The sequence below is a fragment of the Drosophila montana genome, unplaced genomic scaffold, assembly GCF_035044405.1.
Source record: "Drosophila montana isolate Dmon_TW-CO22-7 unplaced genomic scaffold, ASM3504440v1 contig_2178_1, whole genome shotgun sequence".
Lineage (NCBI taxonomy): Eukaryota > Metazoa > Arthropoda > Insecta > Diptera > Drosophilidae > Drosophila > Drosophila montana.
In genome coordinates, this window is record NW_026997075.1 from 1,166,899 (window position 1) to 1,192,840 (window position 25,942).

The 25,942-nt window shown below is 38.1% G+C and overlaps 1 long non-coding RNA gene across 9 annotated transcripts in view; it reads right to left on the minus strand.

The window, feature by feature from the left end:
* Positions 1-5,215: 5,215 nt before the first annotated feature.
* Positions 5,216-25,942, minus strand: part of LOC135427510 (uncharacterized) — a 61,713-nt gene continuing 40,986 nt past the window's right edge. For all 9 annotated transcript variants that reach the window (XR_010436074.1, XR_010436077.1, XR_010436076.1 and 6 more), the window contains 2 exons: positions 9,088-9,131; positions 5,216-5,588 (listed from right to left, as the gene is read on the minus strand). This is a non-coding gene — a long non-coding RNA (uncharacterized LOC135427510). The remainder of the gene's footprint in view (positions 5,589-9,087; positions 9,132-25,942) is intronic.

The window sequence follows — 25,942 nt, forward strand, 5'->3', positions numbered from 1 at the left end:
TTGTTACTTATTAATCTACTCAAGTGAGTTAAACACAAACTTAGGCAATTTAACAATAAATGCATCTACCTTTAGTTTGTACTAAATGATGCACACAAAATGACCCCAAGTATACACCTCCAAACAGTACGCACCTATAAGCGGATCACGACAATATATATGCCAACTGTTGAATGTAACCCACACAATGCCAAGCAAATCAGAACGATATTCACCCACGTTTAAACTCTGACCCACCCAAGCAAAGCTACATACATTCAAGATTCTCTCTCTCTCGCGCGAACGAAAATAATAATAATGATTGTTATTCTTAGCGACCTTTCTATTTAATTCGTGAACGCTGGCTGACTGGAAGTCAAGTGTTGGCATAATTAATAGTGTGAATTATTTTAGTTAATTGCCAGTATTTGTCTATCGAATGCTTTTGAAGTTGTCTTCATGGGTGTACCACAAAACAATATATCATATCTGTATAAAAGACAGTTTGTTCCGACTGACAGTTACATATTCTCTTTTTCATTTGATTTATTAACTATTATTGTCTCACATGTAACATACTCATGTACTCTTCCGAAAATGAGTGGGTCAAGACGTTCAAATGAAGTTTCAGGATCGAACTCCTGTAAGACAGTATATGGGATTTTAATTTGAATCCGATTTTATTTGATGAAATCTTCTATCTACAAATCAAACATCGAATAATGCTTTAAGTGAAAGTTTGGGCTACTTGCTTATGCTCTTTATAGCACTTCACTTTCAGTCGGTCCATGACTTCGTATTACCTAGTCCAAAATTACACAGGCAGAATCAGATTAAGAACCTTTAGTAAGTCTTGTGTGTTGCCCCAAAACGTCTGAAAAGCAGTCCGGATATCGTGGCATTGCTTTTGACTCCAATAACTAACATCCAGGTCAGTCAGCATTCGGAAATACTTAAACACTAATACTAGCAATAATAATACATAGCAAACAAACCAGAAGACATATAAATAACTACGTTTATACAGTGGCTCATATCACGGTATTCAATCAGAGAAATTTATCTTGATTAACCCTCTATACAATATAGTCGGCAATGCGGTGTGAGACAGTTGATATGATACGATTTTTAAACAGCAACTATGCATTCATTCTATACGGGATTATGCAATCCAATAAAACTTTTAACTAATACAAAGAAATGAAAAACAAAAGGCAGCAAGAGAAAACCCGCATTCAAAAATATTACAATAAGAGTTCTTTAAAAGGAAGTTTTCTGAAGGCTTGCAAAGAACCGTCTCTATATAAAGCATAGAGTTTAGTGAAGTTGTGGGAGATATTAAACCAATTATAAAGTGTCAAATTTAAACAAAAATTGGACTAGTGGCATGTTCAACAAATACACATACAGTTTACTGAACGGAAACACGTTGCATGCCACATTTATTTTCCAGGCCTAAGCCTTATCAAATCAATAATTGAAAGAGTGTTACACATAAATGTATATAGACTATCTATGTATTCATGTTTTTTTTTTTTTTTTGTGTTTTTTTCTAAATCTAAATGATATAAACTGTTAAAATACAATTTTACAAAAGTTTTTAAAATTGGTCAGTAGAGCATAAAAATACTTAACGAGCCAATGAACAAAACAAAAGAAAACAAACTAATGTGAATAAAAAGTCTCGTTTTAGAGAATTTTTAATTAGTTTTGTTAAAATTTATTTTCCTAATAGTTTTTTTTATTGCTGTTATTGTTGTTGTTCTGTTTAAATATAGAACTGGAAACAAACATGGTACCAAAACTTAATTTAAAAACCGTAATTAAATAATTAAATATTATATTAAATGTATATTTTTTGCTTTGTGAATTACTAACGAAATAATAACTAAGAGAATAGTGTGGAAAAAAATACATGTCATAGCATTAGATTAAGTACAATTAATTGTATTCAATATTTCAGTGTGACTTAAATGAAATAAGCAGAACCGCAATGTCATGCAGACTAGTTAATTGCGAAAGAGAACTCATTAGTTTAAATATAGCATGCAAAGTGGGCCGCCGCATTCTCTGTTCAATGATATATCAAAATAAAAAATTGAAAAAAACAAAATCGGAAGAACTCAAAGGAACGAGAACCCACACAAGATATTGCAAAAAGATGTAGTCTTTTATCGAAGCGATTAAAAACAAAATGATTATCGAGAACAGAAATTAAAGTATTATGAATGTAAGTATATCAATGTAAAAGATCGCTTACTTTCTTCATAGGATTGGGAGTTCTACAAGAATGAAGCGGCACAGTTCGAACTCAAAAAGTAAAAACCAAAAAGAGCAGAAAATAAATAATAATAAATACCAATTAAAGGTAAACATAATTGCGAAATTGAAAATTACGAATATATTCTAGTTGTAATGCATAGCTGATCTTTTTTGGTGTACTTTTAAATGAAAAACTTTCCATGAAATGAAAAACAAAAACAAAAAAAAACAAAAACAAAAACTGTTTTAAAACTATAAACCAATTTGTTTAAATCCAGCTGCATGACCAAAGATGCAAACCAAAAACAAAACAAAACAGATGTTAAGGAAAGAGTATACAAATATTTAACTAAACCATAATACAAAAGAGAAAAACATTTTTTTTTTTGTAAAGTTAAAATATGCATATAAAAAGTGTGTATGGAAAATAAATGCGTAATAAAATTATGAAACGAGAATTGATGTCTTATTCAAACAAAATTTTAGGGTTTGCTGTAATTAAAAAATATATATTTGTAATTAGTTTCCAATCTTGTGATGGTAAAGCGAGCTCTGTTCTTACGAGCAGGTGAATTTGTAAGGCTGAGGTCGCAGTATGTCTGCTGTGCTGGGCGCGTGACACGAGCCTAGGCGACAGAACACGACCCAACACGGCTCAATATTTCTATTTATCAAACTGTTTGTCCTGACTGACAGACTGACTGATTGACTAACTCATTGGAAGCTAAAATTATCACTGTAGTTACCTTATGTGATGAAGGTGCACGTTAAGACGGGGTTTCGGGAAAAGATCTTTACGCGATAGTGTATTTATAAATAAGGATGTGTGTCTTGACTGACTAATTGATTGAATGACCGATTGAATGACTTACTGATTGAATGACAGACTTATTGACTGATTAACTGATTGTATGACCGATTGACTGGTGATTAACGCTCCGCCAGCTAGGAAGATAAAATGTTTACTGTAAAACGAAAAAGTTTCACCTGCAACTGTGAGAAATTGGTGGAAAATTGCAATATTTTCTGATTACCATCCGATCGGCTGCCAATTTCTTTTAAAGATATTTCTATATCATCTTTATAAAAGATCTGTTAAATTTTGATGACTTTTGTTTTTTTTTTTTCTTTTTGAAAAGGATATATGTATATATATTCCGACAAAATTTCACCTGCAACCGTCGAAAATGAGTGGAAAGCTGGTGTATGGTATTTCCTGATTACCAACCGATCCGTTTTGAATTCAATTTCTAAGGTATTTATAAAAACTCTTCTAAACTTTTATCATTCTTGTTTTTATTGTAGAATAAATATTAAATATAAATACATATATATACCATTTCCTATCATGGTCAAATTGTCGACAGTGGTGGCAAACACTTGTGGTTCATGTTTGCGTTCAAATCGTTCCCATTGTTTTATAAAAATACAACATGCGTCCATATCTGTTAGGGAATGCGATAAAAATTCTGATTGCATTTTCCAAAGCTTTGCCATCTACGATAATTCCGACGTAATGCGCTTAAATGCGCCTATTAACGACGGGTCGAAGTGCCGCGGGCTTGTGGCAGTGGGGAGCGGGCCAGTTGAGTGGCCATTGGGTTTTGTACGAATGCAAATGTTGTTTGGCTGTTTACGCCGCATTGTGCACTTTAACATGGCTCGTTGGGCCACAAAGTTGGCACCAAAGTTTTACTGCATGTAAATTAGACGAATGCAACAGCGCAGCAAATGAGCTGGAAGCGAGCGGGTGAGACGAAGACTAAACCTAAATGTGCAGCAGTTTCGTTGCGCAGCTTGCCTAGTAAAACAAGTCGAGTTGGACTCATTGAAAGTTTGAACAAATACAGAATGGATCGATTAGTTCTTAAAAAGAGGGAAAATATATAATGATGGGTCGAAAATTAAGTTATTTCATATTCAATTTTGTTTGGTTTTACAAATAAGCAAGCTTAAGCTTGTCATTTACAAGTTGAACTATGATCCTCATATGTAAGCAAAAGACAATCATATATATCATACACAATATCTTACAACGTTATAAAAATAATCAGTCGAAAAATTAGTTATGAAAACTGGAAAATGTTTCTATTTACACAAAGAAAACTTGACCAAGGTCAGCAGCTATAAATGTTTCACATGTCTGTAAAAGCCGATCAAATTGGATAGCAGTATAGGAACAATCAGTCGACAATAAAGCATCTATATAAGCGCACTAAAAGCTATATGTCCACATTTAATCTTGGGCATGTCGAAGATAGTCGTTTATTATTGCTATAAATATTAATTTATTAATAAAAACATATAACTTTAAACTCCCTGAGAAATGCTTGATTCCGAAAGATCAATAAATTAATGCGGGAGCTATCATAATAATAAATATTATTAAAATCGACCCACATTTATTCACATTTGCTGAACAGTATGCCACAATTTGATTGCAACACTTGCCCCATAAGACATGTGCGTGTCTGTTGCGTAACTGATCTGCCAAAGTATATACCTGACCTCACAGAGCAGACGCACAATCGACCTAGAGACCGCCACGTTTCACATGTGCCAAATTAATGCGGTTAAACACATGCCCGGATAAAGATTTTCATATCCGTTTCCATTTCTATTTAGCCTGGCACGCACCACATGCGATTCGCAGGCAGTGGGAAAAAGTTTTAGAAGAGCGGCCAATTCGATAACAAGTTGCCTGTTAACCCAAAAACGACAAGGAAACTCGCTTAATTGTTTCATGAGCTAGCAACTGGGGGCGGCAACGCCCAACTGACCGAGCCGGGCAGCCTGCTTAACTCTGCTTATTGTAATCGTTAATTAAATCACGTTGTTGCACAAATTAAGTTATTGACAGCATAAGTGCTGTCCCCTTTAAACCCCCCCTCCCCCCTCCCGGGCAACTACTATGCTCTTAATGCGAAACGTGGCTAATTGCTAAATACGTGTGCGGGAATATGGTTTGCGTGTGTGCGCGTGTCTGTGTGTGCGTGTATGTCACCTGTAAGCCGTGTCACGTACATTCTGTTTAATAAAAGATTACACTCTTAACACATCCATGTAGCCAAGTGTAGTTTACAATAAAAACAAATTCAACGAACACAAGAGACATACACCAACACCGGAGGCCATCGAATTGGCGACAACATTGCCATCGATGCCAAAATAAAGAGAAAAAAAAACGTTGTCTCGGCCGGGCGAACACAGGCGTTGCCAAAGGAGTTATCCAGAAAACGAATCGTGACGGTGCCAAATGCGGTCATAACAAGAGGTGTCCAGACGAAGGTGCCCGACTAGCAGCTACCCTGTACCCATGTTGTCTTCACAAATGCTCCAAGTTTCTTCTATATATGTTTGCATAAAAATAAAAAATAAAACAAATATAAAAATAAATAAAAATAATTAAAAATAAAAGTAAATAAAATAAAAACTAAATAAAATAATAATAGATAAATGAAAAATAAATGAAATAAAAATTAATAAAACAAAAATATATAAAATTTTATATAAAAATATATATAAAATGTGTACAAATATATTAAATAAATAAATATAAAAAAAAAGCTGAGCCTGTGCTTTTTCATGTACTATACGTTATGGGACTATTCCATGGAAAATGCATTCTCAAATAACTTAGTTGCTTTAGGTCCCATCTTTATAAAATTTACTGGACTTAAATATGGCATAAAAAAAAAACACAGAAAATTCCTTCTTGTATCTTTGGTATTTATCAAAGGGCACCACAATTGATTCAAAAAGGAATTTTTTTTCATTAAAGGTGAAAAGTGGGGAGATGAACAAAATGTAAGATATGTTCAAAGAGAACCTAGATGCAATACCAAATCTTCGAGATTTGAAAACCCTTCATTCAAAATTGATATTTATCGAAACTCGGGGAATGGGGAAATGACAAATTTGCTCTTTATACGACAAAAGGGAATAATCATTTTAAATAAAAAGCCTCTAGCTTGACGCGTTCCAAATCTCCTTCTCCTTGTCAGGATTAAATATACAATTTATGGGGTTGCACATGCTTTGTCCTTGCACAAAACCAGCATACCCTTTTTAACGCACTTCCATTGATTACAGGGTATAAAAACAATTTCCTTGCGCCCACTATCCCACTTGCAATTCTCAAAAAGGTAAAACGATTTTCCACTACACTTTTAAGCAGCTTCACAGAAAATTGTAAGACAGATATAGAAAACATTTGATAATGGTTTAGTCGCTGGTCAAACTTTCCGGGAGAGTGAGACAGATACCGATTTTGCCAGTTAGCATTGAAATGTAAAGTCTCCGAAATGCACCTTAAGCCAAATAGTATACATAGATATAAAGCGTTTAAAATCCACTTGGATATCGACTTTACAAGCTGCGCAATATCAGTTTTTGTTTTGTTTGCTCGCTGGCAAAAAGAAGAACTCATGGGAATCCAATAAATATTTTCATTTTCCTTTTGTTTCGATTGCATTTAAATGCTAGCAATCAGCAAAAAATACAAAAACTGCAGCTTGAATCTTTTCGACTTCTCGGAACAGTTCATTTGGTCTGAATGGCAATGGACACGAGCTAAATCTGTTTGCAGCCTTTAATAGCCATGGCATCCTTTAGGGTGCCATTCGTGCTGTCATCAGCTGTTGGCTGCGGTTTTTCTCTCAATCCTTTTTGGTCAAATGTGCATAAATATTTATGGGATTAACCAACTGTTGGCGTAAATATTTAGGCGATTAAAGTAGATTGTTTTGTTTTGCGGGCTTAAACAAATTTGTTGTGGATAAAATTCAATAAGCCATAAAGGCCATTAAAGGTCTGCTGCATCATAATGGTCGCAGGTGCAGTGTGCAGAGTGCGCGAATAAGAAGCACACTTGTTCCTTGGAATATCAAGAAAAATGAAGAAGAAGATTCAGAAAATGTTCCTATTAAATTCATTAAATATATATTTAAAGTTTCCTTTTATAATATGTTTAACTTTATGTTTAAATTCTGTTTAAGTGATTCAAGTAAAGCGAAAGTTGGGAGAGCAAGAGCAGTCTCTTGAGAGCGTAAAATTTCTCGTGTCCTGTTGTAACGTATTCGTAAACTTTTTAGAGGTTGGCAAATGTAAGCAAAAAGCAATAAAAATACCATATAATAAGTACACAAAATTAGTTTCTGTAAACATGGCTCTCTAACCTAGACACACGACTAATAAATGCTGTAAGCACGTGAACAAGCTGTATCTATGTAAGCACTTAAGCATATACATATAACCGGACAACGTCAAATCCGTAAGTAAAATGAGATGCATTGCCTGAAGACCCTTCACCCATTGACAGGGATTTGTAATCACAACCTGTGCTCACGGCTCGACATAATGGCATTCTCATGTGCCCATCAACGGTAATACCCACAGCTACAACTGGATGTCCGTGTGTAACTCTGATTTGATATTGGCCTGGACATCTGCGGTGGTTAGCTTCGTGCCGAGCGTGTGTTTCTTGGCCCAAAAAGTGTTCGATTACGAGCCACAAGAATTCAATTTTTCTTGCCAGCTGACATGTGAAGCGGCCCGCCAGCCAGCCAGCCAGCATTCGCGTCTTAAATATGTGTGTATGGTGTGTATGTGTGTTTATAGTTATTTTCATTTCACCATCATCTAAATTCGATTCAAAGAAATCAATAAGTCTGTGTGACACTTGTGTCACATTTGTGTCGAAATTTGTGGCGTTAATGCGTACAGTTTATGGCTTCTGGTGAGGCTTCTGCTTGTTGTTGCTGTTGTTGCCATAATGTCCGTATTTATTACGTATACGCTCGACATTGTTTATGTCTGAAGGGGCATTTGTGTTAAATAGATACAGACATTTTTGGCATTCACATTGATTTGAGGCGCCCGCCAGAAATGAAGACATAAAAACTTATGAAAACCCCCGCCACAAATGGCAAAAAAAAATAACAGCAATAACAACAACAAGCGACTGTCATCAGTTTTGGCAGTTCCTGTTGTTTTAGCCGAATATTGAATGTTCATTAAATCTATTGGGCGCCACAAGCGTGACACGAGAGAAAGACAAAACGCTCGCATCTAGCTTGACGGTCAACTTCAATGATAGAGAAAGAGTGAGAGAGAGAGAATATGAAGATAGCAGAGAAAGTACGAAATACCAAATAGATTGACATTTATGTAAGTATGGAAAACTATTCAAGAACTTGACTATGTTTTCATATTAGATAAAATGAGATTCCAGTGTGACAAACTTATTTGAATAGACAGGCAGCATTCCTGGCTAACATTCCCCAGACGACAGTTTGTCATTTGTTTGGGTCGTTTTATTGTTTTCTCGAATAACTATGCAGCAGAGTAATTCTATTCTCTTGAATGCTGGCTGTTTAATTATGCTTTATTTCAGGCAAACAACAAACTAGATTTATATACCTTAATTTAAATTAAATTCCATTGAACGACTTACAATGAGCGACTTAACCAAGTGCCTGAAGCTCTCCCATTTATCGTGGAGTCTGTTAATTGGTTTCTTAACAAAAGCGTTTTAATTACGATAAAATAAAGAAGCTTATAAACTTTTTCTTTTAATTGAACAACAATATAAACCGAACATGCAATTGCACTTAATTGTTTTCCATGAGCCGCAGCATAAACCATATTCAACCGAACCTTAACATATAAGTTTCCAAAAACTGTTTGTTTCTTAGGATTTGTATTTTTCCTAATAAGATTTGGTGAACTTTTCTTTATATTTTGATGACACTTTTGATTTGGCTAGATCTAGGTCTTTGGGGTTTTTGTGCTTTTATTAAAACACAATTTACCACAAATTTTGTAACAAAATATATTTCGACTCACCTCAAGAATCGTCATCAGGAAGGAGCCAGCATCAGGCTTGTCAGCTGTGGAGTTTACAAATTTTCATTTTAGCATTTTATTGAATTAACGATAGTTTCAATAGTAAATCTAATAATATTTGCATTAATTTAATTTATAATAAACTAAATTAATACATGGAAAATTTTAAAGAAATATATATCGATTCAAACTAAAACCTGACTTCACACATGTAAAAAAGCAGGTACACGAATCGAACCACTGGTACTGGTTCAAACCATAGGCCGAACCACTGAAAAATATCATTCGTTTTTATATCTAGGTTGTGAACGAAGCTCACCATTTTTTTGTAAATTTACATTTCCTATTGAATATTTGACACATAGCTCTATATAGTTTTATTGAATGCGTATCGTCAGCCGTTTATTTTTTGCATTTGCCTCATGCCAATGCTAAGCGAATTTCTTAAGGTATTTTCTAATAATTGCCCTTAATAAAGAAGAACACAAGACACTATCAACGTACTAGATTTTTAAACATTTTTTGAACTCAAGCAACTTTTTGACCCCTATAACAAAGTCCGCGGCCATGGCCAACTGAAGCATTTCCCTGGTTTTGTCCACAGAGCAAGCGCATTAAAGACAGCAAATAAGCCAAGTCGCTGGGATCTGTGCTGTGTTTGCTCAAATCTGCATAATGTGGTGGCAGAGCATTATGCTCCATGGGCGGTAGACGCCACCCAGACCCCACATTCTGTCACGCTTTAGCCCGTTTAGCTGGCCACCCTTGAAGCGCGACGCGCTGAGCGCTGCAGCTGAGCAACTTTTGCTATTCTTTTTAATCACTTAATAAAACGCGGCAACATCATCAACAGCAAATTCATTTGGGTGTTCAGCTTGCCGAGGCTTTTGTTTATGCCAGCGACGACGACGACGACAACGACAACAACAACAACAACTGCAGCTAGTGGAGACAAGCAGTGCGTACCAACAATTAAGTCGCATTTGTGCTAAACTTTTGGATTTCGAAAATATGTTAAGACTTTTGTTCAACTTGTCCGGTTGCAAAACTTTTAAGCCCCCATCCCTACCCCTACACCTACCCCAACAACATGCTTGCGGCAAAGTGGCGTTATCATGCAGCACAGCTGCGTAGGGACGCCAAGGCTGGGTAGGGGCGTTCGGGGTCAGGTCTGTGTGCCTGGGGGTTATTTGCTGGCGTTGACTCTTAAAGGCGTCGCTGTTGCAGTTGCATTTCATTTGCCACACAGCAGCAGCAGCCCCAAATGGCTGCCCTCAATAAAGTTGTACATATGAATTTAGCGACTTTGCCAACATGCGCCCCAAGCACTGAGTCAACATTTATGACATTTCTTATGCTCACTTCACCCTGCCAAGCAACCCAGCCAGTCAGTCAGTGGCAGCCCTGGCCATGCATAGATGCTGCTTTTGCAAAAACTTTTCAATTGCATTTAAACTTTGTCTAGCGTAATTTGGCAACGCCCATGCCCATATACCCTACATGGCCTCTGGCCATGTCCTGTTCGCCTTGCATTTTCCCCATTGCCTTTCAGTTGGTTGCGTGCCACGCTTTATTCACGCTGCGTTTGCTTTGTTTCGTCTGCTTTTGCTTTTTATGATTATTAAATTTGTCAGTTTTTTTTTCTCAGCGTGTGTGTATGTGGCTGTGTGTGTGGGGGAGTTTTGTTCTGTTATCAGTTGCCGTAGATTCCATTTACCACACATACACAAAACAAAAAAAAAAAACAAAAAACGAACTAAGATGTGGCTTTCACAAAGTTGCACGTTTCGTATCGAAGAAAAAGAACAGATGGAAAACCTCTTCTTTGTGCAAAGAATTTAGATAGGTTTAACTTCTTTCTTACAGTTAGTCGTAAGCTCCGAGGAATCATATCTTAGGCTATATTCTATAAAGTCAGAAATTATACAAATATGCATGTCTCATGAAATATTAAAATTTTAGTTTTATTTTTTATTTTAACTAAATAAGAAGTAACATTGCACTTTGACTACGAACCTCAAAAGATGTTAAATTTAAAAATGAAACTAATAAATAAATATAATGTTGTGCTTCTTACAAAAAAATAATCTCAGAGTATCACGCAGTAACTATGTTTTTCTTGCACTACGTAAGTTGCAAAAGTTTTAATAGCTACTAAAAAATGTGTAAATAGCCTTATTAGAGTTACGAAAATGTGCATCAATCAGAAGAAATTATCTGCTATGCTATAAATTATACATGCTAATGATGAGTATTCGCAGGTTCTGTAAATCAACGAGCGACTGTTTATTGTGTTAGATTGTGTTAGATTAAGTGATTATATGTAATAAGACGTACTTAAGCTACGCCACTGAAAACTCTAAAACAGGCAAATAAAATTTTTAATATTTAGTCCAGGTAAGTTTTACCCAAAAATTCCCAAACATACGGTGGAAATTTAATTGCAATTAAAGAGAGACAAAGGGAAAGCGTAAATAACAGTCAGAGTACGAAAAGCGATAAAATGTATAAGAATGCCGACACAACTTGTGAATATAACAAACATAATCAAAGAATGAATTCATAAAATCAGACTCGAAATCATGAGAACTGCATAGAAGGGCACGAATTAAATTCAAGAGAATCGCATAGAAGGTATTTATATTTAAAAACTTTGTTGGCATTTAAAAAAATTGGAAAAATGTGACAGACTGGCGTTTAAAATTTAAATAAATAAAAAAACAATATGAAAGCGTTATATCCTACAGTTTGGCTAGTACATATCTGTGTGCACTTAGGCCACACTTTATTTGACAAGCGCACAGAGAGTTTCGAGTATAGGGGCAAAAATGAAAAACAGCGTCTAATTGAGCAATCAGTCAGTCAGTGGTCCTTAACGGCATCGAAAAGCAACTGCAGCTGCAAATTGAAATAGCAAAATGCCAAATTGCTGCCAATAATTATGTTTAATAACAAGGCGATGAGCGTTCTGCAGATAATGATAACGACTTGGACGTGACCAGCCGGAGGGAAACACAGAAATGGAGGCGGTACGAATCACGGCCTTGGGCGACAACAAAGAATGCTGGCATGAGGATTGCAGCTACAATCCCAATTGCATTGTCGTCTGTCTATCTGCCCGTCTGCTGTCTATGGATGTGGCAGAGTGTCGCTAACGCTGTTCGCTTTGGCTTTGGCTCTGGTAGGCCAGGTAATGACTAACGACCCAGCGAGCCAGGAAGCCAGCCATACCTGTGGCAGCGACACCGGCGCCCGGCACAGGAAACACAGCGCCATAATAGCTACAACTATGGCCGCCTCGCACAATGGAACGGAAGTGAAGCTCGGCGAGCAGTCAACGGATTCGTAACCGTTGTCATAATCACGAGGCCTGACTATCTGCCAAAAGTACACTGGCATTATTAACACCAGGCACGCCGCGCCGCGTCGACAGTCAAGGGCACAAAAATGTTGCAGCTTATTTAAATGGGCAATTGGTATTGAATGCGCTGAGGCGCATTCAATGCCAGATTGATCTCGTTAGGGGGGTGGGCTACGCCTTCATAGTATGACATACTAGCGTGTCCCTAATAGGCGCCGTGAGCCATTCATTTAGCAGCTGAGCGTACATAATTATGGCACATTATCCATACGAATAATAGACAAATGGGTAGCTAAACAATTTGTGTGACAAAAACACGCTGGACACAACATTTGCTGCCCCTCACTCGCTTAGCTTCGCTGTCGCTCTCAATCTTACTCTCTCTGCCACTCCCACGCCCACTCTTACTCTCTCAGTCACAGTTCTTGTGTATGGCTTAAATTTATGCGCATATGTTAAACATAACTCACAACTCATAACTTACAAAAATATGCAATCAAAATACATTAAAGCAGCTTAATAGACGTGCCACATGGGCTCTGGCCGACCACAGGCTGTACAGGCTGATTCATGGACGTAACAGCCGGCCAAAGGATAACTGCGCTTTAATACGAACGCTTTTTCAGTACAGCGCATCGAAAATAATCTCTTTATGAGCTGCTGTCGTCCTCCTATATCCTTCAGGTTTTGTTTAAGTTTTTCATTTAATATCCCCAGAAGCAAAGGGATTTAGAGGGCACGACTGCGGTACACTCTGTTCATAGTGTGAATATCATTTTAATGAATCGAGAAGAGTTAGAAGTTAAGCTGTGACGTCAGAAAACATCAATATTTGTAATTTATGGGCCGAGTGTGGGCATGGCATCAACATTTTTGGGTCAATCCTTAGAGGAAGTCATGAATGAATGAATTTTAAATTTAATATTTCAAATATCGCCTTACTACGCGATTCTCATGAATTCAAGTAAGCTCAGCAGGGTTTCAAACTTTGATTTTATAAGTACTAAACATATTTGTAAGGGAATTCACGAATTTTACTCACTTACTTACTACATATACAAAATAGTTGGTCTTAAGTGACTGATTGACTAACTAACTGACTGACTGACTTACTGACTGATTGGTGGGCAATGCATAACCCAAACCGTTTTAACACGAGAACTGAGTTAGCTTGTATGATAAGCTATTAATACGTGAGCTCTTTCCGTGTGCACACTCAATAAAAACTTAGGTTATAGTCTACACACTTATATTAAACTAAATTTTGTATATCAGTGTATGCGTGTGTTAATCTGTGTGCTGCGAGTGTATATGTGCGAACATTAATAAAATGTTTCAATAGCACAGCACGTAAAGTTTGAATGTCAAAGAACACAAAACCCATGGGCTCCAAATGCCGCCCAAGAAACAAAAACTGGGCCTGCTAAACGTGACAAAACACGGCACACCTACAAAACCTTTCCACCAAGCACACATACACAGATATGCATATTTGAACGAAGATACTCGTACTGAAGGGTGCACAGCCTGTACATATAGAAAAACGGTAGAAAAACAACAACGACAAAATAACAATATTATTGTAAGGCAGCAAAGCAAAAAATTCACTTAGTTGGAGCTAATAAATGTCAACGATAATGTTGGACATTATATATGCACACATACATGCTCATATAAACACACATACTTCAACAGGCATATGTGTGTCAAAATAAATATGTATAGAATATACACCAGGAAAAAGAAAAAAAGTCGAGCAAGTGTCTGATGTGTGCCCAAATCAACTTGATCTAATACATATATCATTTAAATTGTTATAGTATATTGTATATATTATTTTGGAATTATTATATTTTTAATATTAAAATTATGATTATTATTTTCGTAGTATTATTCTTTTATTTTATAAATTAACGGCTGAAATGGCCTTTGGCTCAGGCTTTATAATATATCCCAACCATATCCGGGGACTTTAACTTTTACACCTATAGTCAACAAAATATTTATTACTTATATTTTTGGGAATAAATATGGAAAAGCCTCGAGCCAGCTAACAAAATGGTTTGAAATACGAAATTCTTTAATTTTTAAACAGCAAATTGTAGAAAAAACAATTCTAAGCTCGACTTTCTGTTGAAGGAATTAATATCATTTCGCGCTGAAAAGAAAATTATGCATTTACACGTTTTTCTGCAAAATGTTTGTAAAAGGGAAATTCGCAAAAAAAAATTGTTCAACTTTTAATGCCAGTGTATGCATACACGTAGTTCTAGCAGGTTGTTTCTGTCATGGGTTCTGTTCCTGTTGTTAGCTGGAAGTCATACGATTGTGTGTGTGTGTGTGTGTGTGTGTGTGTGTGTGTGCGTGTGATATAAAAGGACACTCAAACATAAAATATGTATATATGTGTGCATATGAACGACCTTGTCAAGGGGTTGTTTGTTGCTTTGGTTTTTTTTATTTTTATTGCTTCTATTGCGAATAAATCCCCTTTGCAAGTTAATTTCAAGAGAATTTGTACGCACTGCCGTCGCGTCGCGTCGCGCCGCACCGCGCTACTCTACACTCCTCTAATTTAATTAATTACACTAGCCGAAGTAGAAGATAACACATGTAAAAGCGGCCAAACAAGCGCGCAATAAACTGCTGTTGGCATATAATCAAAAAATGAAGCTGTTCTGGGGCGGGGATATGGATATGGGTTGGCTTGGGCTTGGGCTTGGGCTGGGGCTGGGCTAGGCTTGGGGCTCGGGCTTACACTTGCGATGTTGCACGTGCCACACTGCGTCTCTTGGTGTGACTGGGACTAGTTTATGACATGAACAGACTGTTGTAGCTGTTGTAGTTGTTGTTGTTGTTGTTGCCGGGCAAAGTTCGGGTTGGGCCCTGTGCATGACCAGCCGCTTGGCTTAGCAGCAAACTCATCAATCTAATCCTCAGTTATTTCCGTGACATTTTCTTTGTTAACGCTGACGCAGTCGGCGACAAGCGTCGGCAACATCCGCACCCATTTAACTCTTACGGGCTTAAGGCCCGGCGACCAGTAACACGGCCAAGAGACAGACGCACACACAATGAGACACATTGAAACAGTTTCATTTACATTTCAGTTAACGTCTCTGGACAGGAGGAGCCTTTGCTGTTGGCGTTGACTTTGCCGTTGCCGTTGCCGTTGCCATTGCTTCTACCTTTGCCAGGCCCGTGCTGAGGCCACAGTTGCCGCACCGTTTCCGGTTTTATGTTACCACCTTGTAACGCCATAAAAATATGTCCGCTTTGACTACACGAGACCAGTGAACAGGGCGCAAGTGGCGAAAGTTAAGCAAAGTCTCCTCTGGCAACAGCCTCACAAATATATGTACATGCCGTCGCCTGTCATCGCCGGAATGTGCAGTCACAGGCAGTCCAAATTAGGCCGGGACCAAGCGTCTGGGTTGAAGCCTGTGTTTCGGCAGTGGAATACCTGATTGTTTTGGCATTGATGTTCATTATGGGCCCTAAACGAACGCTGAAAATTGGCCTTTACTGTATTTATCTGATAATCCAATTAAATTATCGGTATATAACAATACCCAGCAGCATGGCACTCATGGGGTATCTGCAGAATTTAATTTCTTGTCGCCGAGTTTGATGAAACGCTTCTTTAATGATAGATTTGCGACTGCTAAAACTGAAATTGATTGTTAAACATTTAACGTAAGGTTTTTTCTAAATTCTAAGACTCTTTTTGCACGGATTACGCGACTAGGCTGATTGAAAATTCATAAGATGTGAACTTCAAGGTGTTCGGTTTCAAAGTGCGCATCGCCAGCAAATAGAGCAGTGAATTATATTCACACAATGACTTTGTTAAGCATTTAACTTGTATTCATTTCTTCTTCTTCGTGTTTGGTCAACAAGAAGGATTAGTCGAAACATCGAATGGCACACGAGGCGTATGAGCAACGCGGGGCCGTCATGTCCGGTCCGCCCCGTCAGCCGATGCCATTTTCTTTTCAAAGCTAATGCTTGACACACATTTTTAACGCTCCAATGACTTTGCTGTCATGCTTTCTTCTATTTTCCTTTAACACACTTGTAGAGGGTATTACAATTTTGTCAAGTAATGTGTGACGTATAGAAGGATATAGCAGCCGATTTTGATATAATCGATGCGGAGTCTGTCTGTCTGCGTGCAAATAAGTCCCTCTTAGTTTTGCGTAGCTCTCGTTTTTCTGTTGCACGCAGTTGAATCGAATCAATATATCATATGGCTGGTATAAGACTGAGCATTCGAAAATAGAATTCTTAACTTTTTATATCCCAGGCATATCTTGACCCAACTGGGCATTTTCAAGCTCCTTCGATATACAACATCGGGCATCATTATCTCTTAGCTTCGCTCGGTTGAAAAAATGAGTTGTTGAATGGAAAACTTTTCTGTTTATCAAGGTATCCTAATCGGTCTACTGTATTATATGGGTCCTACAGGAACAATCTTTCAGAAATAAAGCAAGTGTATATAAGGCCGTTTAGAAGGGTATTTAATTTTCGATGTGCCGTCTATAGCCATTAATTCTTGCTTTTTACGTTATTTTTTTCTTGATTTTTTTTATTTTTTTTTTTTTTTGAAAAGGTCTGTAGGCCGCAGAGGCAGAGAATCGGAATCGGGAACAAGTTGGTTGACGCCTGTGTGAGGCTTAAAAGCAAAGTTATGTCAGGCTCAACTCAAATGCATTGCATCAATTAAGTGCGGTGCGCACATGTGGACAGTAAAAAGTCATCGACTGGCAAATGGTCAACGGGCCAATATTGGCAGACCGCACACACGCACATGCACACACACAGGCAGACAGAGAGACAGAGAGACAGAGAGACGCACAGCTTGGGCCTAAGCCGGAGCTTAGGCTGGACAGGATTACAAGCACACGCCACTCAGCCACTCAATGCAATTGAATTGAAATCTAAATCTGTTCATACGGTGTAAGTTAAGAGCCTCAACTATTAGGCAGTTGGATTCGAGTTCGGGTTCGGGTTCGAGTTTGGGTTCTCGGCTCTTTGGCAATTTATATGCCAGACCCGAAAAAGAGTGCGGTCGCAATCAGCAAATGGCCAACAGAGCCGGCTGGACTAACCAATAACAGCGATAATTTTGTGGCCAAGTCGCCGGTCTTGTTTTTGGGACACCGCACAGAAAACAAAGCACGTGCCAGGCCAGCGAACGACCCAACGGCCGAGTTCATTTGACGCTTTATTATAGTGCAAAGCCTGAGGCCCGAAAAATCTCTGGCATAGCATAAGCAGCCAGACTGTGCAAGCCAACCAAATCAAATTATGGGTTCAAAGTCAATCAAAAATGTTAATTAATATGCCACGCATTTTATGCTGATTGCTAAATATGGATAATTCAGTGCGGCCCAAACGGAAGGAGCAGTGAAAATAACTAACTCTGAAGCAGCTATTAATTTTATTACAGCTTCTAAGCTGAAGTCAGCCGCTCGACCCCATTGGCGTTGTAGACCCAGTCAGGTGAATGCCACAACGGGCAGCCGCATCGTCAGCGCCAGGTTCAACATACATGTGACCAAAATCACAGCAACCGCAGCCACAAGCACAACCACACAGCCGCAGCCGCAGCCACAGCCGCAACCACAATAACACACAGCTACAGTTCGCAGCCACAGTGCGGAGCCACACTATTCACCGTGTTCACCAACAATGACGATGACGACTGATCTCCCTGGTGGCATTTGAGTGAAGTGCGTTATGGGCATTTGAGGCACAATAAAAACGAATTGTAACGGGGCCCACCGCCAAATCGGAATCGGAAGTGAAGCAACATTTAGTCAAGTGTGTATGTGAGTGTGTGTATGCAACAAATGCAAGCTGCAGAGCAACATACGTTGAAGCTAAATTTAGGAAGCTCTTCTCTAAAGCACCTTTAAGCGGTGTCCGTAATTCATTGCCACCAGACTACAACTAATTTCAATTTACATACTAGATCATCCTCAAAAGTACTTGTTCCTTTGATAAGAAATTTCATTCCTCATCGCAGCGAAATATATATCTCTATTATACTAAGTGACAAAATTAGTTTAATGCCTTTTTTAAGCCCACCAACTTGAGGTAAATGCTGGTCATAAGCAGCAACAATAACAAGGCATAAACACCAAGAGTGAACAGGTTGTCGGGTTATCAGGTTATCATCAGCAGACTTTGCTAACAAATCCAGATTTGCGAGGCTTTGTACTCAATTGAAAGTCCTAACTAGTTGAGAATTATAAGCAGTGATAAGGCGACAAAGCTCTCGTGCATGTTTACCTCTATGACACTAAATTATTTAAATATTTAGCCGTGTCCCTCTACCTGGCTGTAAGAGGGCGTCAACTTTCTGAAAATTTGTAGCTAGCTTCACTTTAGTTCATTCATATTCAGTTTATTAAAGATTATTCAGTTTATATCACTTTTTTTCAAAATTGAAACAAAATAAGCACACATTGCGTTTGTCATACAACTCATTTTTGTGCCATATTTACGCTTTACATTTCTTATTTCTTATTATTTCTTTTTCAAGTCCTTCAAACTGGAGGATACATCAAATTCTTTTTATGTCCAAACATCAATTCAAATTCAAGTATCAAAAATACTAGCTTGGAAAGTGTTGAATCAGAATGGGAGTCGGTTTTAAGCCCTGCTAACAGATGTATGCACTTGATGTCATTAGAAATATCCCTGACCCCATATGCAAATGATGTAATTTGTCACCATACAGCTATATGTATCTGTATCCGTGTCTATGTATGATTGTATCCGTACGAATTGAGTTTTGGGGCTGGCAAGCGCCAGCCATGAAGTTGTTTTTCGTGCTGCTGTGTCTTTTACCCTTGTGTTCAAATTTTGAAAAGTTTTGTCGCTTAACGCAATTTCCACTGGGCACTGGCCCACACACACACACACGCATACACCTAAACTCAGCAGCTACAAGCCAAAAATACACTTGTATTAGTGTTTGTATCAGTGTCTTTGGCTGTGGCCGCGTGCTGGTGTTTCAAAGCGCTTACCGCTGGTCCAAATGCTTGGTAACTTCTCTGCATTTGCTGTGTGGATAAAGTTTTAATAGTATAATTTGCCATATGTACACATGTATGCATGTGTATGTGCACAAATACTAGCGTACAGAAAGTCATGCCCGGTGCCAGCACCTACAACAAATCCTAAATGGAACAAATGAAATATTTACGGAAATAGCTGCAAGTGTTTTGACCATTCGTGTGTTTTGCTGCGTATATATATATATATATATATGTGTGAGCGTGTGTGTGTGTGTGTGGAGCCATCCCGGCGGATACGTAATACCTATACTATTACACTTTGAGACCTTTGACATGACATCTTAATCAACAGTATTTACAAACGTTAAAGTTGAATCCAATATCATACCCTTTAACCGGAATAATTATAATAAATAAGAGTAATCTAGTCGAGTTTGAACGACTAGCAGATGCCCTGTACCCCAGACTGAGACTGTCGTCATACGCATTTGTTCTCACTTCTTGGAAGCACAAAAGAGAATGTCAGCTTAGACTAAGCTAAATAGTTTATATTTAAAGAGATATACTACTCATCTGATTCAAAAAATTGGTTGTGCATCAATGAAGATATAGAGTTATCTGGGAACTTGTAAGACTAGGTGAAAGAGAAGTAAGCTTAAGAGCGAAAATTAGCTTAGATTAAGGAGTCTCAGGGTATGATTAGTCTGCTTTCATTTTTTTAGCAGCTTTAACTAACACAAAATCGAAGTCGCATTTCGCACGCACAACAAAAAGAGCGTAAAATGCGCCGCTCTAGCATTTATTTTTGTGTACACATGTATGTATGTGCCTCATTAAAATATGGATACATGTGTATCTATGGACTCCATTAGCTTTGGCTGCCGAAAGCACTAATGAGTACGACGAGGAAAATAACCAAAAAGCAAAATGCTGGACAAAATTGGAGAGCTCTAACAGAGACTCGCTAGCTCTGCACACTTTTTATTCAATTTTTAATGAATATGCTTCAAATTTGGACATATGTAAATACGTGCAGGATATCTTCTGGTCAAGCCCTCGCACGCAGCTCACTAATTTATTTTGCAAACATTTTGCTCATTTATTCGCTTTTTCCATGCGTCCCCAACGGGGAATTCTAGCTGTCTGTATGTACACAATTACTTATGTAGGTGTGTGTGTGTGTGTGTGTGTGTGTGTGTGTGTGTGTGTGTGTGTGCGGCCAACTTTTGGCCACGCTTTTGGGTATGTGGCTATTCCCAAACTAGAGTTAAGAGCGTTTAGGCGCCAGCTGCTCGATTCTGGTTAAAGTCTAAAAACAATTTCTGGTATGAGGGATTTCAACCGTCTGACCGCCGCCCGCTGCCCTCTGCCCGCTGTCCGCCTGGCAAATGGCCAATCTACCGAGCCCATCAGTCACTCCCCTTTGGTCATATTTTCATTTGTTCATTATTCAAATTCTGTGTTTTTTTTTTTTTTGCCTTTTTTTGGGGGGCTACAACTCATTTAGGGCAATTGTCATTCTGTTCGATTCCATGCCATTACATTTGATCCCATTCCCCATTGATTTGATTTGCGTTACGCTCAATAAATTTTATTTCAGTTGTCCGCTTTGGGCGTCTTTATTTATTGACGCCTTCGCTTTTTGTTGATTTGTTTTTCAACGTTTTTCAATCCATCAGTTTGTCGATGGCGCCCAATTTAAACTGTTACCCAACACTGAAATGTTTAATTTTAACAGCTGTCTCATTTAAACGGAATTTAACAGCCATATGAACTTTGTTGAGGTATTTAGCACTACTATTGCAATTAAGTGCGAATTTGAAAGATGTTCAAGCGTCTATCTATGCTCTTATTTTGATATAAGCAAAGCGGTTTTTACTAGCCCACGCTCGGACTAAGCTTTTTTCAACATTATACAGCAATTCTCCAACTCTTTTGTCTAAGCTTTACATTGATCTTTGAAGATATACGATCAGCTGATTGGATGGCAAGGCAAAAAGTATTCATTTAATCATTTTCCAAATGTTCCGCAATTGGGCTCTTCCAAATAATCGAAACAAAAAGTTTTATTGATTATAATATAAATAATAATACTTTGAATTATTACCGACAGACTTAATAGAACAAATAATCTTAAGTAAAAGCTGTAGTTACAATGTGAACTCCATAAATTTGCAAATTATGAGCAATTCTCAATCTGAATAGACACACAAACATAGCCTAAACATTTCTATAGAGCCCACACAGAAACTTGCAAATACCTAGTACATTTTAATAGTATTACGTTTAAAGAGCCTTATGCCTAATTTATGTCAATAAACGGGCGCAATTAACAGCGCTAATTATACATTAATGAATAAACTCTTACACTTGCTGCGTCTTTGTGAGTGTGTGCGTGTGTATGAGTTGTCTATGATTTGGCAGTTCTCTAGTTTATTCTATCCAATTTGCCTATGTAAATTATATTTGCGTAATTTCGTGCATTTTGCAAAGTATTGTCCTACCTTTGCATATGAATACAAGTGAATGAATTTATATAGAATTGTGTATGGGTGTGTGGGTGTGTGAGTGCGTGTATGTGTGTGGCTATCTGTCTGTGTGCGCGAAATTATGCGCCATGCCGTGCATACAATTAAAATTGCGGTGTGTTTATTCAGGCGTTTGTCTACTCCTCTGCATGTGTGTGTGTGTATGTGAGAGAGAGAGAGAGGGAGAGGGAGAGCGCGTGTGTTTATTTGTATGACTATGTGTGAGCGTGTGTGTGTGTCTGCCTGCAGCGTAATGAATTCCATTTGATATTTCACGAGTAAGCATGTTTATTTAATATGTGTGCACATTTCACATTCGTTTTTTTTTTCTTCTTTTTTTTCGTTTTTGGCAAAAGCTATAAAAACATAACGCATTTAGCATTAAAAGAAAGTAAGCTCTTATATTTTTACAGGCATTAAGGCGACTTTCTCTAGATCCAGCTTTATATTAATTGGTAATATTTCCGGCGAATACGCGACGACTTTTTCTTAACACATACTTAAAAATTCTGTTCGCAGTGTTGGTAAACGAGTGACAGCTTGACATATTTAACAACAAAAATTTAACATGAGAATAAGTTAGCTGGCATTTTGAGCAACATTTACAGCGCCTTTATAATATACATGATAAATATATAAGAGAGCATTAATCGGTAGACAAGCTTTTTCATGGAGAATATATATTTAAAATTATATATATTTGGATGGAATAAATTTCAGCAAGTTTGCATTTGGCCCTCCCGTATAATATGTTGCTGATATTTAACAACCTGACGCACAGGAGCCTCACTGTACTCGTTGCGTGTCATTTAAAGGCAATTAAACGTTCCGAATAGATTTTGAAATGCAATCGACAGCAAGAACAAGCATAAAAGCATCAAAAGATGAGAGCGGCTGCCCCACTGCACCGGCAACCACATTCTTTAAACGTCTTTCCAGGTCAGATGACAAGTGCTCACCATTGTCCATTGCCCCCCCCCCCCCCCTCCCCTTTGCCCAGAAGACTGCCTGCGGCAGCAGCTGGCGCAATGTCACGTATGGAATAATGTTGATTTTTACCCAATGTGCAGGCAAGGGCAACGACAGAGGCAACTTGATGTCGCCTACTCTGACACTCTCGGTGAGCTACCGCAAAGCATTTTAGGCCAAATTGAAAAACTAGCAGTTGCAGTAGCAGTCAAGAAATAACATGGCAACAACAACTGCCACAGTTTGAAATTCCTGCACTGCTGCACACTGGCATTGACTGTACGCAACTGCTTTAAGAGAAACAGAGACAGACGGGGTAAAGAAAGAGAAAGATAAAGAAAACGAAAAAGAGAGAGAAAAGCAGCCGTATTTTAAATACAATTGGGGTTGTGTGCAATACGGAACCAGGGTCTGTATGCTTTGGGGCTAAGGTGTTGCATTGGCGGACACTGTCGACAGCCGGAACATTTGTCAATGACAACCAGCCAGCAGCCATGCACAGTGAAACAAAAACTTAGCTTAAATAAAAACTTAACATCAAGCACAGAAAGCTGAAGCAATATAATGCTAGATATGTTTGTGTTTCTGAACTGAATGTAAATTGGTCATACAATAATTTTATTTAATATTATTGTAATTAATAGAGAACATAATTGGGGTGAAGCAAAGATCGACCTGATGAGAGCGGATTTTAGTGGGTGCTAGTCCCACATACAGCTCCACATACACCTCCACATACACCTCCCCATACACCTCATTAATTTTAGTATTAAAATAAATTTTCCTGCATTTAATATTAATTCCCAGGAAAGGTATAAAAGTTGATGGTATATAAGAATTTGTTTCTCTTGTGACCTTTACAAGTCCTGCAAATATGTTTTTTTTTTTAATAACACATATATTTTTCTGTAAATTTTTGTTTTCCACCTAACAAAAGTTTTGCCAATTAATATCGTGTATACGCATAGATTTAATACTTGTTATTGTGTACGTATCCCAACTACCAAAAACATATCTCAAATATTTTAATTACAATTTTATTCTATCCGAATCAAACCCTAAAGACGTTTTGGGCCAGGTCTGCTTGCTTTTAAAGATTATTATTATTTGAAGAACAAATTGTAACCAATGTAGAACAGGGCTAATTTTCAGCCACAGTGCATAGCCGCAGGCTGAGTGTGTTTTAGTATCGTGTCCATCTTCAGCATACACACATGCGTACACACACACACACACACACAAACACACTCACACTCACAATTGGCAAGCTCAGATGTGGCCAGCTAGTGAGTTGCATGCCGCATCTCTCAGTGTCTTTAAGTGTGGCATCTGATTTGCTGCATTTTTGTGCTGTCATGCAATTTCAAGTTATTCGAATCACAAAAGCAAGTGCGCTCTTCCCTGGTGCTTAGCCACAGGCCCTCTGTCACGAATCACCCGTTTTGGCTGACAAAGACGCTCAATTGTATCAGTTACGACCGAATGTCAATTGATTGCCACTTACCACGCGCATGAGCTCGACCCGATCCGATCCGATCCGATCCGACACGACCCCAAGGCACAGACAGCCGCAAGGGCGAGTTAAGCACTCGCATCAAAAGGCGTCTAATCGAAGGCAATTGTCAACTGCGGCCACACAGGGCATCAAAGCAGTCGCTTAGCTCGCTGAACCATTTCCAGAGGATGATTCGCCGACTAACATCGCGAAATCGTTGTGTATGCCTTACGCCTGTCTTACATATGCTAGGTTATTCATTCCCTAGCTCCCCTTTTTACCTCCAATTATAGAGGTAAAATCGCGGTCGCCCATTCTTAAAGCTATTGTAAAACTTTGCATCTTTTTCGGACAACTATATCATATAGCTCCCATATATGATATATTTTGGGAATTATTGGACCGATAATGTGTATGGAATATGGAAAAATCTTCCATTTTCAAAATATCTTTACCAAACTCAGCAATTACAAGGTGTGACATTCTCCTAACATTTATACAAAATCGAAACAAAATCGGAGTGCTATAAAATATGGGTTCAGAGAGCCAATAGGAACAATCGGTCGGAAAAGAAACTTTTGTATTAACCCACTTCTAAGGGATGCACATCTACAAGGGTATTCGATCTTACGGCATGTGGAATCGCATTAAATTAATCCAAATCAATTGCCATGAAGCTTGCATACTCTTAAGGCTTTGAGTAAGGTGAGGTCAACAATTCAGCTTTTCAACTACTTATAAATAAATGTATGTTTATGTATGTACATGTGTACACATATGTTTATATGTATGAAAAACCCAATCACCTGAGATTCATTCATTTGAATTACAACCTATTTTGGCCACATTCATCTTTAATACGCTTTCCAATTTAGAGAGATTGTTTATTTCGGAGTGCAGTTGCCAGGGTCTCAATGCCAGATTTAACGCTGGCTCACGAGGCGTATACGTAATTTGCGGTTGGCTGACCACTAATTTGTACATTTACAATAACAAACACAACAACAACAACAACAACAAGAGTAACAAGACCGAACTCAAGTGGGCTGCGTTTGGTCCGCATGATTTAAGCGCAAACGCAAAGTCATTTATTTGCCTTCAATCATACGTGAAATTGTTTGGTGCATTAAGTGCTACACTCACACAATCGCCCAGCAATAATACTCCAAGTTCCCTTTGCCATTGCCAAGACCACAATCAATTTCACCCGCTTCCTCACTCGTACCTTTCTACATATCTTTATCAAATATTGACATATTGGCGGCGGTGCCGGCACACAAAACCCGGCTACATAATAACTCAAAATCAATTGCATTCGATTAGGTGCCCTAAAAATAACAACCACAACTCTGAAAAACATATATTATATAAATATTTATATACTCTGCTCTCTTGTAGCTGCTTCCTGCTGCCAGTTACTTTTAGCCCCCCCCCCCCCTCCTTTATGCACCCACTTTAAGTCCTCAATGAT